The sequence below is a fragment of the Amblyomma maculatum genome, chromosome 6, assembly GCF_055883805.1.
Source record: "Amblyomma maculatum isolate TAMU_Amacu chromosome 6, ASM5588380v1, whole genome shotgun sequence".
NCBI lineage: Eukaryota > Metazoa > Arthropoda > Arachnida > Ixodida > Ixodidae > Amblyomma > Amblyomma maculatum.
This window is the reverse complement of record NC_139349.1, coordinates 170,872,389-170,887,049: the sequence shown is the minus strand read 5'-3', so window position 1 is coordinate 170,887,049 and position 14,661 is coordinate 170,872,389. Positions and strand designations below refer to the sequence as shown.

At 47.3% G+C, this 14,661-nt stretch overlaps 1 pseudogene; it reads left to right on the top strand.

The window, feature by feature from the left end:
- The first annotated feature begins 3,148 nt into the window (after nt 1–3,148).
- LOC146187400 (uncharacterized) lies at nt 3,149–5,249 on the top strand (annotated as a pseudogene).
- Nucleotides 5,250–14,661: the final 9,412 nt, after the last annotated feature.

Here is a 14,661-nt window from a genome sequence, read left to right as displayed (position 1 = left end):
GCTCTTCTCAAGAAGATTAAACAAGAAAGAAATAAGAACCAGACAACGATTGCAGTTGCACAGAGGAAAGTGAAACCGGTAGTCATTCCATATCAGCATAAAGTGGCTCATAACCTCAAACGCGTGGCTAACAAGTTTAAGGTACCCGTGGTTTTTTCGGCCTCAAGGAAACTCTCTTCTTTGTGTCGTCTGGTTTCGCAAGATGATAGCCGTAACTCAGACTGCAAAATCAAACATGTTAATAAGTTTGTGAAGTGTGAAAAAGGGGTGGTGTACAGGATTCCGTTGAAGTGTGGGAAGGTGTACATTGGGCAGTCGGGCCGATGTGTTAATGACCGGTTAAGGGAGCACAATTTGTCTTTGAGGAACGGTACCGGTTTGCACCTGCCGGCGCACATCAGTGAGTGTGGAAAAGATAACGACCAAAAACAGAAAGCAGGAAAACTGTGTGATGCAATGCTACAAGGCACCGGCATCTTGTGCAGGAGCACTGACACGCTTGCGCGAGAATTGGCTGAGGCCTACCATATTAGAAAAAGCGGAAGTTCATGTATAAGCGCACCATCTGTGACAATGTATGATAAAGAATTTGTCTTTTAGATAAATTAGATAAGAGGTGAGTGACCTGTGCCCTCCTTTGTGCTTTTCCTGGGCTCGCACGTGGCACTGATGATTATGCAATGATAATTTTTTTGGTATAAATGTCGTGTACATTTCCGGAATAAAACAGTTGAAAGTTGCGCTCCGTCCTGTCTCCCTTGTATTTTGTGTCGTCTTTTTGTGCGCATAAAACCTATCTGAGTATGAACCAACTAGCCCCACAACGCATATTACTCGATCCTACATGCTCAGTGCAACAACAAAAGAACAAAGCCAGTGTCAAGGCAGCCTACGACCAGCGAGTAAACTTCCGCAAAAACCTTCAAAAAGCCATTACACGGACGTCGTCACCCGCCAAGCGCGACATCGCAGTCAACAAAAAGAGCCGCTGCGAAAAGCACCAAGAACGAAGACAAATGCGAACCAGCAGGCACCGCGCTGTCAGCGACTCGACATATCATGCCGCACAATTGAGCATCAAGCATCTGCGCCCGTGCAAACATCAACGCTACCACAAACTTCGGTATGGGGACGTGTGTCTCCACCTCCTGCAACGCCTATTGAACCGTCACAGCAGTGCACCCAACAACGACCGATCTCCAGCCGGCCATTCTACAGCCTCCAGTCGGAAGAGTTCCGAAGCCCACTTCGGATACCAAGGCTTCCAACGCTGACAAGGACGCACGATCGCCGTTCACTTCACCGCCCGCAAACCCGCCTGGACTTTCCCCGCCAACGAATCTGCCAGGTACTCCTCACCCCTATCCAGTACCCCTTACTCATTCCTCCCCCATAGCCCAAGCTCCCTTTAACCATCCGCACATTAACCAACAACTCACATTGCTGAAAGAAAGATTAGCTCCGTGGAACAACATATAGCTGAACTCACCGAACGCATGACAAACTTGGAGAAAATGGTGTCCAACATTCTAAATATGGTTAACCCCCTTGTCTGCCGCATAGAAGAGCTCACCAAAGTTGTAGTTTCGTTAGAAAAGACTTTTTCAGCTCTCTCAGCATCACAAACACCTATGGAAGCAACATTTCAATCTCTCAAAAGACCTCGATCGCCTGAGCCCACACAGTCGGGCATTCCTCCTTCACAGCCGCCCCCTCCACTCTCCCCCGCAACCGGATCCTCGTATATTTCATAATAGATGTTAAACCGGCATTCAGTGTCATCCAGTGGAATTGTGGGAGCTTGAAATCCAACAGCACACCCCTTCATCAGTGGATTCTCACCCTCCCGTTCCTTCCTCAGGCTATCTTCAGGAAACTCGACATGCGATGAATATTCCTGGCTGTCGCGTCCATCATGCTCAACCAAACCAGGCCCCACTCGTGTCCACATTCATTTGACGGGATGTCCAGTATGAACCTTTAGAACCTCCCGCAGCTCTTGCGAATCACCTGACTGCATTCGCTTTCTACCCCTGCCCAAAACATAAACCTTTTTGTTTTCTAAATTTTTACAATCCTCGTAAAGAACACAAACTCTTCAAGGCCCTTTTCAGTTTCACTGCAGAGCTCGCCGATAAGTTGAGATCCTTTTGGGCGGCGATTTCAATGCCCCCCACGTCAGCTGGGGATATCGGAGCACCCTACGGCCAGGCAGGCTTCTGCATTCGTATATCACGCTGCAGCATTTCACTATAATTAATAATCCTGATACCCCAACCAGGGAAGGTGTAGGTCGTCAGCTATCTACCTCACCTGACCTCACACTCTTTCTCGGATCTGCATATCTATCCTGGACTCACACTCAAGAACAACTTTTTAGCGATTATCCTTATTTTATTAGATATGTGCTCTCGAAGACGTAAAATTCAAGTCAAGCACACCAATTGGAATGCGTTCCGCAAACTTCTTGTGAATTCAAATAGCTCCACTGAATTGTATGATGAGTGGGTTTAATCTGTAAAGCGGGCGCAGGCACAAGCAACTAAAGAGGAGGTCACCACTGCCCCTTCCCAGAATCCAGACCCGCATCTGATCCACCTGTGGAAGCGCCGAAAACAGATCCTGAGGCGGATCAGGGAGCAGCCCCAAAATTATCAGCTTAGGGAGCGAATAGAATCTTTGGATCTTCAAGTCCGTCAGCACTGTGCTTCCATTGAGAACTCGAACTGGACAAAAAGATGTGATCAGATTGACAGCAGCTTGCATCAAAAATCTGCATGGCACCTACTTCGTGCTTTACTTGGTCCGCAACCGCCCCCCGTACTAACTCTAGATAAGCACCTAACCATACATGGCCCAGCACAGCTTACTAAAACACTGCAGGATCTTTATACCCCCACCACTGCTATGCTCGTACCCCTCGTACTCAGGGCCAGATAAACCAGACCTCGAAAAGGAATTCACGCTGGCAGATCTGGACTGGGCTCTAACTAGAAACTCCAAAACATCTTCCCCGGGAGATGACGAAATCACTTACGCATTACTCCGGAATCTTTCTGAGCACGGCAAGGAGCAACTACTTTCCTTCATCAATACACATTGGTCAGAGGGAACTTTCCCCCAGGAATGGCGTTCTTCTACCGTTGTCATGATCCCAACATCTGGCAAGCCGCCGGCACTGCAAAACCTTCGTCCCATTTCGCTTACTTCTTGTGTGGGCAAGACGATGGAACGGATGGTGTTGGACCGATTTCAACGTCATCTGGAAACCACATCGTTTTTCCCACATAACCAGATTGGCTTCCGCCCCCACGTATCTACTCAAGATCTTTTTTTGCTTCTCTAGCATACCTTCCTTTCACCGCCCTCCTCCCAAGTCCATGCCCTAGTCACAGTAGATGTGCGAAAAGCATTCGGTAATATCTCCCACGATCATATACTTCGCTGTGTTCAAGAAACTGAGTGTTGGTCCACTCTCTACTCATACATACGCAACTTCCTCAAAGATCGCACTGCATGTTTCCGCATAGCAGGCGAGAATTCCCTTCCCTTTGCTCTCATCGTGGCACCCCTCAAGGCGCTATTCTTTCCCCCACCCTCTTTATTCTTGGTATGGACCCACTTTCACGCCAACTTCAAAAAATTCCAAACTTGTCTCACATATTTTATGCTGACGACCTCACGCTGTGGTGCACACAAGGCTCCCCAGGGGAGGTCGAGGCAACACTTCAACAAGGCCTCGATATTATATCCCAGTTTCTGACTTCTGCTGGGCTCCAGCCAGCACCAGAAAGGTCCGAGCTCCTCCTCTTATCGCGTACCCGCTATCAGAGATCCGTCAATCATTACATATATCTTCATTTAGCCAACCATCTTATCCCACAGGTTTCTTCATGCAGAATTCTAGGAATTAATATTCATGAAAGGTCCAATCAAGTGTCAATTCAGCGATTAGCACGTGCCGCTCCGTTACTCACCTGGTCAGGCGTGTTGTTAAACGCCAAGCCGGACTGCAAGAAAAACAAGCCAGTCAGTTAGTACACGCCCTAGCACTACGCAAAATTTTATACGCTCTTCCTTATTTTGCACTCACACAACAGCAAACTATAAAAGCTTCACGAGCGCTCAACAGCCTATATAAATCATCCCTTAACCTCCCTGTACACACTTCAAACAAGAGGCTCTACGATACAGGCCTTTTTCTTCCCCTCCCCACATTACTCGTTCTCCACAGAGACAGGCAGCTGGCTCGACTGTCTGGCACTTTGCAGGGTCGCTGGCTCCTAGAGAAAGCAAATCTATCTCCGATCAACCTGCCTATCGAATATTCATCTGCACCCCTTTCCTCCAACATGCGCTTCGCCCCTCTATCCCGTCATATGGCCCCTTGTGTGAATAATGGTCGCAGGGAAGCTCAGGCAGCTCACCACAGTCCCTCCTTATCAACACAGACAGTAGCATATACAGACGCCACCTTATTGGACACAGGTTCTGCGGCATATGTAATCTTCACCCCTTTGAAGGCGGACCCTTCCCTTCATACATGCGGCCCATACAGCAATCCTCCCCCCATCGCTACTCTAGAGATTGTACCTATCATTCAAGCCATCATGTCCTTCTCTGAACTCCCTCGCACTTCTTCGTACACCATTTACACTGACTCAATGACAGCTATTCGATTGCTGCAGCGTCGGCTAATTCCTTCGCCCCTAGAAACAACATTACACGGCGCCTTACGTTCGTTGGCTCCATCGTCAGTCACGGTACGGTGGGTCCCTTGCCATGCAGGGATCACAGGAAATGAGCTGGCTCATCAGCTAGCCCGAGATACTCACGTCCGGGTGCCTGTGATCCCTTGGTCAAGCCCTCCGTCGTGGGATGATGTGTTGGCCTATAAACTCACAATTAAAGAACACTACCGCCAACTAAAAACGTCATTTAGGCACGTACCCCGCCCCCATCGGCATCTCAACGTTGCTCAAACAAATATACTTCGTAGCATTCAAACAAACGCTCTTATTACACCTTCCCGACCATTCCATTTCCGTCTTTGTTCAGACCCTTCCTGTTCCAACTGTCCTGCGCTGTATGCCAATCTAGAACACTGCCTCTACTCCTGTCCAGTCGCCCAGTCCAGTCACTACATCCACTTCCCTTCACCTCCCTCCTGAAGTGCCTGGCTGTCATCGGCACAGATGGAAGACCAGCTTGCCTTGGTAAACCATGCGAAGGATATGTTGGGTGCTTAATTTGCGATCTTAAATAAAGTGTTTTTTTCTCTCTCTCCTACGACCAGAGGAGAGCAGGGGCCCCAACTCGTCTCTTCGACCGTAGTCGTCCCTTTGCTCGGCGCGGCGGCTACCACGTGACAGCGTGACGTCACGACCAGAGGAGAGCAGGGGCCCCGTCTCGTCTCTTCGGCCGTAGTCGTTCCTTCACTCGGCGCGGCGGCTACCACGTGATGGTCTCCTCGGCCCGCCGCGTGAGGGCGCTCGCTAGGAGAGGATAAACGGGGGCGCGCTCTGCTTAGTCATGTCTGAGGAGTTGTACAAGGCGTCGCTGGAGCGACGTGCTGCGCGCAAACGCCGACGCCGTGCCGAGGAGACAGATGAAGAAAGGCTAGAGTGGTTGGCTAAGCAACGGGCCTAAGCCGCAGAATGGCGAGCCCGGCGGCGTTCTACAAGTTCAGGGAGCGAGAGTATTTTCATGAACTCTCTGAATGCCGAAGAATCATGTATGAGTAGTGCAGAGCGATATAATTCCACAGAAGAAAGCGCCGCATAGAAGAGCCACCGAACCGGAGAGAAGAACGGCTTGCTAAAAGAAGAAAGACGTATGTAGAGAAGAAGCAGAACGTTGTGGTGAACCAAGGTGGCGACATTATGGCTCAACGACTGGAAGAACAAGAGATAAGAGTCGGCGAGTTTTAGTCTGCTACGCGTGAGTTTGAGAAACGCTTCACGAACAATCCGTTCGGCTACGAGTGTTCTGTGTGCGATCGGCTGTGGTACAAGGACAAACCTTCATCGGTAAGCGAACTGATGTTTCCTACCTTACGAAAGGCCTATCCAGAGTGGGATGAAGAGACTTCAGCCAGTGCAGTGGCGTGTAATACCTGCAGGGGTAGCCTAAGAGAGGAGACGATACCATGGTATAGTGTGTCCAATGATTACAAGTACCTGCCTATGCCAGAAGGACTATCACGGTTAAACCCTGTAGCCGAGCGGTTACTCTCTCCGCGCATACCGTTTGTGCAAATCCGAAGGCTGATGAATTGGAAGAATGGACAGTTTGGCATCAAGGGGCCCATAGTGAATGTTCCGGTAAACACGGATGAAATGCTGAAACAGCTACCAAGAGAAGTTGACGATCAGCAGTCAATCTTTGTGAATATCAAGCGGAGACTGTTTGCCAAGACTGTGTACCTAGCCGATCAAGTTTCTCGCGAGCAGCTACTACCTTGGATAGAAGTGCTTAAAGATTCAACGCTCTATCAGCCTTACAAAGTGAACATTAATATGGCCAAGTTGAACTCGATGTTTGACTAAATTCAAGATAACTAGTTTGAGCTGGAGGACTGAGGAGGGAGAAGTTTAGTAAATCATTTAGTTGCACGAAAGGCGAAGCCATGCCAAACCACCAGCAGAGCCAAGCACAGCCAGGGAAGTATTGCTTTCGCAATCACTCAGGCTTAACCAGAGCTAAGCCACAGCTAATTTGTCTTTCTGGTATTATATAATGGCAAAGGAGACTCAAGACTGAGCCCTGCGGAATACCATAATTTACTGGACCAGCAACAGAAAGACATCATCAACAAACTCTTTGACGCCTGTGCCAAGGATGAGCTTCGGTCTATGAGACTAGGCTCTCTTGTTTTACTATATGCATATTAAATAACGACTATTCGTAGACGTATAATAATTTATTATAAAACTTTTAGCCCTGCAGATCTTCTTTTAAAAGATTCTCTCTAAAGTAGAAAAATAATACTCGGCATGACAAATGATTCTGAACAACAATAAAACCGTAGCACTGACCGTAAAACAAAAAGAATTCTTTACGTTTCATACATATCATAGCCAACGAACATCTCTTGATTGTCAACGCCTTTATGTACGTAGGACTTCATATAACCCTTAACCTTCGATAGAATGAGCAGATATCCTACATAGAAACGAAATGGCTAATACAACTACACTATTTCTGAAGAACGCTAGCACAATCTTCACAAAAATAAAGCTTTTAAATTACGAAACCTTTGTTCGGCCAATATTTGGGTATTTTGCGGGAGTGTTGGATCCCTGGACAGAAAGTAATAAACTTAAAATCGAAAATGTCATACAAAACGCAGCCAGATTTATCTTTATTGTTACAGTTGCACCTGTCCTGTCATCTATATATATATGTGTCGTCGTGTTGCGCTTGAAATATTAGTAACAGTTGCACCATTTCCTCAACAGCCCTACTTCGAACCACAGGACTTGAACAGCTGGCCATGTGTCATCATCGTAAAATATTACAGGTATTCTACTTCTTTTATCACAATACAATAAAAATAAAGGAATGAAGTTTAATTGAGTTCATATCTCGCCACCTTACACGCTCATATCAGTCTGAAAACGTTGCCGCGTTTTCACATAAAACCAAAGCGTTTAAGTACTTGTTCTTTCCCCATGCTATCGCCGAGCGGAAGTGTCTACCCGCAGACGTCAATTACGGACCAATGCATTTATCTTTAGAAGCACTTCATGAAGCATAGGGATCATATACATCCCTGTTTTGGGTCAGGTTCGATGCCTTCGTTCGTTGCCAAGTTCGATCTTGTCAATTCTTTGTCTTTGTACTCAATATTGCATTGTGTTTCGAGTTCTGGGTTTGACTCTGTTCGCTTACTACTGTTGCAGTGTACTTCTCGTTTTGTCATTATGTCTGTGCCCTCGTCTTGTCTAAGGCCTGTCACAAAGACCGAGAGTTTTGGCTAAATAAATAAATACAGCATATTTTACTGCTCTTAATCACGCATTGAGAGGAGATACCTGCTTCGATTGTAAGTACATAAGTGTTTTTACACAGCATGCACGGTTACGCCAGTCTCATGCCCCTTATGTGAAAATCGTGGTAGGCAGGCTGTCCCTGGGTGCACAAAACAAACTTTTGTTGCATCCTACATTGGTCTAATATTTCGTAACGTGTGAAAGGTCGCTGCTTGGTTTTCACTATCACTATATGCATTCACTTCGATATTCATTAGATTGAGGGCCTTTCCACAATGAAAAAAAGCAAGCAAAATTACTGACAGCATCTATTATATTGATAAAAAAACTATGAACGGCTATTTAGACTTGCAAAGCGCGTAGCTAACAAGCGTCCCTTACTCGTTGTTGGAGACGTTAACGCTCCACATACAGCCTGGGGTTACCCGCATGACACACCTAAAGGACGTCGCATGTGGTTAGCCGCGCAACAAACCGGTCTCTCTTTTCTCACTGACCCTACCTTTCCTACCCGCACGGGAACCAGTGTCTGTAGAGACACTGCACCAGACCTTACTTTCGCACATCGTCTCCCTCACGCATCTTGGTGCAATACCCAAGAGAATCTAGGAAGTGATCATTTCATCATAGAAATTCTTCTAAACATTCAGCTGCCTTGTAGGCCTCCCAGAGGTTCACCTTTCACGAAGTGGGATTCTTTCCGAACGTGTAGAGCAGCCCGCACCTGCGCCCCATTAATGACATAACCGAATGGTCCAAACAACTGCAAAGCGATGTCCAATCAGTAACTTGTCCCCTACCAGATGACTGCCCAAGCGACATGGTTGACTTCCGTCTCCTGCATTCATGGGAGGCTAAAGGCGGCCTATAGGACGACGCCGGAAACGGCAGCGTTGGAGCCGGACCCTGTTACGCCGCCTTGCCCGTCTAAACAGAGAGATAGAGATGCATGCAGCGGCTCTTTCACGACAGAATTGGGAATCGCTATGCAAAACGATAGATGGAAATATGAGTGTATCTCAGACTTGGAACCTTTTTAGGCACTTATTAGACTCTAGTAAGACTAAGACGACCCAACGAGATAACCTCACTAAATTAATACATACTTGCGATACACCTCGACTGGAACTTCTCCAAGAACTACGCAATCACTATTTCAACAAGTACCCTTCTATAATACACCCCGACTATTCAGGGCCCCTTAACGACTTCCTCGACCAACCCATCACAGTATCAGAGGTGCAGGCTGAGCTTCAGAGGCTTAACACATCTTCAGCCCCCGGTCCAGATGAAGTGCATAATAAGGCACTCCGGAATCTCGATTCCCAATCTATTGCCGCCCTTATTGAATACTGAACCAAAATCTGAACCCTCCCGCCGCAATGGAAAGAGGCCAAAGTTGTGTTTATACCAAAACCTGGGAAACCTCTGCTAATTTCAAACCTTAGGCTCATCTCTCTCACCTCTTCGATCGGCAAACTAATGGAGCATGTACTCCAGACCACAATTTCTCAATATCTAAAAGGCAAAAATCTCATGCCTACCTGCACGTTTGGATTTCGTCCTGGCCTTTCTACACAGGATGTCTTCTTACATCCTATTCTGGACTGTTAAACCTATGACTCCAAAGCTATCCTAAGTGTGTATTTTACCAAAGCATTTGATAATGTTACACATCCAGCAATCATTCACAATCTTACAACCCTCGGAGTCGGCGTCAAGTTGTATAATTACGCCCGAGACTTCCTCAGCCAGCGCACAGCCACACTTACCTTTGGGCGAGCACTGCCTTCCAGAGATCACTCTAGGTGCACGAGGTACGCCCCAGGGCACCTTCCTCTCCCCTATACTATTCAACATAGCACTTCTCCACCTACCCGAAAAATTAGCCCGAATTCCCGGCATTCATTTCAGCCTCTTCGCCGACGACATCACTGTCTGGGCTAACCGCGGCAGGGATGCCGAAATAGAGGGAAATCTACAATTGGCACTAAACACCATCGACACCTATGTAAGCTAACGTGGCCTAACTTGCTCCCCTTAAAAATCAGAACTATTTCTCTACCGCCCCAAATAATACGATTCAGGCAGTCCGCCTATTTCCCTCAAGCTAGGTACCCATTTGATCCCACTAGTATCCACAATCCGTGTGTTGGGTCTAGTTCTTCTCTCCCATGGTGCGCACGGAGAAGTCATAAACACTCTCCATACACAAAGTCAACAGACCACCCGACTGATTTGCCGCATAGCCAACCGTCGGGCTGGCTTACGGGAGCGAAACACACTTCGCCTCACCCAGGCTTACATTATAGGCCGCGCCACATATGCCCTCCCATACCTCCCCCTCAAAAAAAAACAGAGAGACCAGGTGAACGCGCTCCTACGCAGTTGCAAGAAAACGGCTCTGCGACGTCCCCCCAGCACATTTAATGCCCGACTCCCTAAACTCGATGTACACGACACTTTCGAGGAACTTAGGCTACATTAACGGCACAAATAGCCCGCTTATCCAAATCGGCGGCTGGCCGCACCTTATTATCCCACTTAAACCTAAGCCAAGTTACACACCCCATTGACGGTGCACCCCTTTCTCCTAACCTCCGCTCTAACCTCATCATACCTCCAATCCCTAAAAACATGCACCCTGAGCGAGACCAGGGCCGCAGAATAGCTAGGGCTCATGCCCTTCACAGACAATATAGCGAGGACAAAGAGGTGGTCTACGGGGACGCAGCAGAATATACGTCAGGCTCTCGTATGGTCCTGGCTGTAGCCGACAATCAAGCAAAGCTGTTTACTTCCAGCTCTATAATCCCCAATTCTACCACAGAGGCAGAGGAGGCTGCCATCGCGCTTGCTCTCATCTCTACATCTGCCCCAAAAATTATCTGACTCCAAATCTGCGATTCTAAATTATGCCAATGGCTATATATCCCGCACCGCTGCTCGCATATTACGCTTCTGGCCGCCCCGGCTAACCATAAGCCTCATTTGGACGCCAGCACATGCCGGCCTCCCTGGCAACGAAGAGGTTAATTCCCTTTCCCGAGGTCTTACATTCCGGGCTAGTGAAACGGAGCCCTCTCTACAGGCCGGGGAGCGCCTTCTCTCGTTCCGTGATATTCTCTTGTGCTACCGGGACAAACGAAGGGAATATACAGCTCCCTCGCTCACCATAGCGCATGCTGTACACTGGCGAAGTTTGCAGACTCGGACGGCTCCATACCCTACACTTCTACATGCCCGATACCCAGACCAGTTTTCCTCATCATGCAGACTCTGCGGCAAACCAGGACACTTCATACACATCCTTCTTACATGCCCCACCTTTCCTCATCCCCCATCACCAAACGTCGCAGAGTCCTACTGGGAGTCTCTCACGAAGAACACTTCAAGTCAAGAACAACGGAAGATTATCTCCAGTGCTATGAGGAGGATTGCTCTTCAAAGACTTTCTTTTGCTTTATAAGAGTGTCTCCCACATACTAAGGGAGCACCCAAATGCCATGCAGGGGACTTCGCCCCCATTTTTTGTTCAATGGCAATAAAATGTTTTTATCACCACCTCCGCATTTGTAGCATTGCTTACCCAGGGCGGGACAGTTTCCTTTCTTGTGTTCATGGAAACCCCATGTAAAGCAAGCGTTTGCTTTTGATTTCTTGGCATCTATTCTAACAGGACATGCGTCTTGTATTTCATTAAAACTCTCTTTTCCTTGTTCGCTAGCACGGCAGATTTCGACAACTTTGCTTAAGACGGATTTTCCAGCACGAGCCTCTGCTGCAAAACTTTGTCCCTGATTCCAAAAATAATTCTGCTGCGCAGCATTCTCTCTTCTAAAGCGCCAAAATCACATTCCTGTGCAAGCGTCCGAAGTTCTGTGAGCCAATCGTTGAACGACTCACCCTCTTGTTGGTTCCTAGAGCCAAAGCGAAATTCGTTGAATATCAGGTTCGTTGTTGGCTTGAAGTGGTCCTAAACTTTTGCGTGAGAACCTTCATGTCGTGCTTGTCGTCGTCACTCCCAAACGTGAAAGTGTAGAACAGCCGCCTGGCTTTCTCGGCGATTGCCATAAGGGAAGTGGCAGCTTGAACCTCATTTGGCTGCTCTCAGCTTCGTTACTGTTGCATACAGCTCGAACTCGTTCTTCCAGACGGCCCAGCTGTGAAAGGCGTCTCCCGTTGTGTCCAGCGGCTTCGGAGGGGGAAGCATCGGTGATGCCATGTTTCGTGGACGCTGCTGGGACGATTTCAATCTGGAAGGCTAAGCTGCCGACACGGGCGACGGGCCCACTTCTGACACGATGTAACACGCAAGCATGTGGGAAAGAGGGAAGGCGCTTTATTGTTGTTATGGCTGTAGGAAGAAGGAAAAGAATATGCACGGGCCTGCTACTGGCTCTGTAGCTAAGCCACCTCCACTGCCACGTGCGGTCAGAAGAGAAAATAGAGAAGAAAGAAACAGAAGAGGAAAAGAAAGAAGCGCGCCACAACAACAGTCGGCGTCGACAAGCTAAGCGGTGGCGGGTGCAATGACGGCCTACAACAAATAAAAAGTTGGTGGCTGGCTAACCACGCCGCAAGCTGCGTTGACCTACCGTCCCAGCACAGTAGGGCAAGGAACCGCCACCCTTCCGCGCTTTATTACGAAATTTGCTAGTATTTATAGCGGGTTGGAGGCATGCGCACTGGGCGTGTCGTGCGCAAGTGCTGCTGATGGTGTACACTGCCACACTGCAAAGCACCGCGCGTACAGCGCAGAAGCAAATGGGCACGAATATAAGAAGCGAGTAATAATGCGTAGTTTAAATGCACACTCAAGTTATAATAATCTTTGTAAGAAGCTAAACTGAAAAAACACAGAAACATGAGCTATCACCAGAAATTTTGAGACTGCTCTTTAATAGCCATTTATAAATTAAGTAATACGATTTTAAATATCACACTGATATCGCCTGTGGGGAACAATGCGGCTTTGAAAGTCGTAACAACCGTGGAAACGCGGCTTCATTGCAGCTTCCATTAGAGGAACAGTTTGCGTAGCTCCGAAATGAAGGGGGTGAAATTCTAAATGTACTACTTGAGAATAGTGTTACTTCAGCACTCCAGAGAAAACCACTTCCTCGTCGCCTAAATCCTGCATTTAGTGTCGCGACCTCTCGCAGCAGTTTGGAGTGGGAGCGCCTTCTTTTCTCAGCTTCAGTACAAAGACCGCGCGTACTACAGAACAACACATGGGCACGAATATATATATAATAATAATTATAATAATATTAATATTAATAATTATCTTTATTTAGTATATTGAAAACAGGATACAGAAACGGAAGCGCTGAAGCCACAAGTGGGCTTGTGCGGCGACAACCGGCCTCCGCGGCAATGTACGCTCTACATCCGTACTCCATCAGAGGCAAAAAAATAAAAAATAAAGGAGAGAAAAAGCAAGGAGAGAAAAAAATAAACATTTGGCAAAACATATTAGCAAACTGCACTGATAAGATCACTACATATTAAAGGTCCTCTAACGCTTGAACAGCAACTCTCAGTGTTTTTCGGGTGGTCAAAGAAAATACATCATCCGGTAGTTCATTAAAGATAGCTGGAACATAATAGCGCCTTGTTGCTTTACCGTAGTGAGTGCGCACTCTCGGTTTAAGATAACGAGGAACATGTCTCAACGGTACCGGTGTCGTGTTTATGTGCCTGTATGGACTGATCCAAAAATATTTCAGTACTACAATTTGTTTAAAAAGATTGTCAAAAGAAGGCAAGCCGGCTGTTCTAAAGACACTGCTGGGCAAACTCTCCTGTGGCAAGTCGAGGACGCTTGTAGCGATGTTTTTCAAAATCCTAATACCTCGACATTTCCATGTGAAAGAGCAGTTGAAAAAACAACACATACCGTATCTTAAAACACCACTATACCCCAGAGCCTGGGCGATTAGTTTTCTGATAGAAAAGGGCATCATGGTTTTCAAATTAAACAACAAAAATGCAACACTTCTAAGTTCTTACAAATGTGGGTCAACTGAGTATTCCATGTCAGATCGCTGTCTATGTGCACACCAAGATACTTAACCGACGGGACGCTGGCTATAGGTTGACAGGAACACAAAGAGCAATATGAGGGGTGTAAATATAGGGAGCCTACACTTGGAGCCTACAGTTGAGGACAACAGCCAATTAAGGAACACAAGAGCTCTGTATAAGACAATCAAAGATATCAAAGGAAGCTTCTGTGCTAAGCTGGGCATGATAAAGGACAAACGAGGCAAGGACCTCACTGAAGCCTCAGAGATAAAGAAGAGGTGGCAGGAATACACAGAAGAACTGTACAAGAAGGACCCGGATGTGCAAACCCAACATAGGAGGGTTGTGATTACTGATCTCGAGCCGGGCATCCTGAAGAGTGAAGTTGAATGGGCCTTGGCAAGCCTTGCTAAGAACAAAGCTAGCGGAATTGATAGTGTTCCAGCTGAGTTGCTTCAAAACCTCAACCACGACGCTGTTAACAGACTGCATACATTATGTCAAAAGATTTGGACAACCCTGCAGTGGCCACAGGATTGGAGGAGGTCAGTTTACATCCCCATTCCAAAGAAAGGCAGTGCCAAAGATTGTTCCAAATACCGCACGATCGCGCCTATTTCGCATGCTAGCAAGGTGA